Consider the following 1640-nt stretch of genomic DNA (forward strand, 5'->3'; position numbering starts at 1 on the left):
CACACACACACACCTAGGCCACCTGCTCCTCACCCCTTTCCCCCCACCCCTCACACATACACATGTTCTTAACCAGCCACATGGAATTCAGCAACCTCAAATCCCCCTTCGGCCTCAAGGTACTGAACAAGTATCTGGTGGACTGGAGCAACATTGAGAGGTGTGTTCCATCACAAGTTGACATACTTGTGTTTGAAGCTCTTGATCCTCCACCATCAACTGACTTCTACTATGCACTCCGTTGGTACAATTATATCCTATCTTAGGAAAGCACCAAGGCTTGCCTTCCAGGTGTTAAGCAACCCTTCTGTAAATATGTAGCAGATACCACGTCAGCAAAAGCTGTGGATGATTTCAATGACAATGACATTGATCTTTTTGGTTCCAATGAAGAGGGAAGTGAAGAGGCTAAAAGGCTCAATGAAGAATGTCTAGCTCAATGTGAAGCTAAGAAGTCCAAAACATTATCGCTAAGTCATCTATTTTGTTGGATGTAAAGCCATGGAATGATGAAACTGACATTGTCAAATTAGAAGAGTGTATACGTTCAGTGACATTGGATGGCTTGCTTTGGTGTGCCTCCAAACTGGTTCCTGTGGGCTATGGCATCAAAAAGCTACAGATTCAATATGTAGTTGAAGATGACAAGGTGGGAACAGATATGCTAAAAGAAGCTATTGTTGCATTTGAAGATTATGTACAATCTGCTGATGTTGCAGACTTCAACAAAGTGTAGAATGACAACAAATGAACAAAACGGGGCGGCACAATGGCTCAGTCGTTAGCACTGCTACCCCACAGCACCAGGAACCCAGGTTCGATTCCAACCTTGGGCGACTGCCTGTGTGGAGTTTCCACATTCTCCCTGTGTCTGCGTGGGTTTCCTCCGGGTGCTTGGTTTTCTCCCAGTCCAAAGATGTGCAGGTCAGGTGAATTGGCCATGGTAAATTGCCCTGTAGTGTTAGGTGCATTAGTCAGAGGGAAAGGGTGGGTTACTCTTCGGAGGGTTGGTGTGGACGTGTTGGGCCAAAGGCCCTGTTTCCACACTGTAGGTAATAGAACATAGAACATAGAACAATACAGCACAGAACAGGCACTTCGGCCCACGATGTTGTGCCGAACTTCTAACCTAGATTAAGTACCCATCCATGTACCTATCCAAATGCCGCTTAAAGGTCGCCAATGATTCCGACTCTACCACTCCCACGGGCAGCGCATTCCATGCCCCCACCACTCTCTGGGTAAAGAACCCACCCCTGACATCTCCCCTATACCTTCCACCCTTCACCTTAAATTTATGTCCCCTTGTAACACTCTGTTGTACCCGGGGAAAAAGTTTCTGACTGTCTACTCTATCTATTCCTCTGATCATCTTATAAACCCCTATCAAGTCACCCCTCATCCTTCGCCGTTCCAACGAGAAAAGGCCGAGAACTCTCAACCTATCCTCGTACGACTTCCTCTCCATTCCAGGCAACATCCTGGTAAATCTTCTCTGCACCCTCTCCAAAGCTTCCACATCTTTCCTAAAGTGAGGCGACCAGAACTGCACACAGTACTCCAACTGTGGCCTAACCAAAGTCCTGTACAGCTGCAACATCACTTCACAACTCTTGAATTCAATCCCTCTGCTAACGAAC

General features: G+C 46.7%; 1 protein-coding gene and 1 pseudogene across 2 annotated transcripts in view; both read left to right on the forward strand.

The window, feature by feature from the left end:
* The window catches only part of ift172 (intraflagellar transport 172), a 279132-nt gene that overhangs the window by 254018 nt on the left and 23474 nt on the right, over positions 1-1640 (forward strand). The window lies entirely within an intron of this gene.
* On the forward strand, positions 81-737 carry LOC122543496 (annotated as a pseudogene).

The sequence above is a fragment of the Chiloscyllium plagiosum genome, chromosome 3, assembly GCF_004010195.1.
Source record: "Chiloscyllium plagiosum isolate BGI_BamShark_2017 chromosome 3, ASM401019v2, whole genome shotgun sequence".
Lineage (NCBI taxonomy): Eukaryota > Metazoa > Chordata > Chondrichthyes > Orectolobiformes > Hemiscylliidae > Chiloscyllium > Chiloscyllium plagiosum.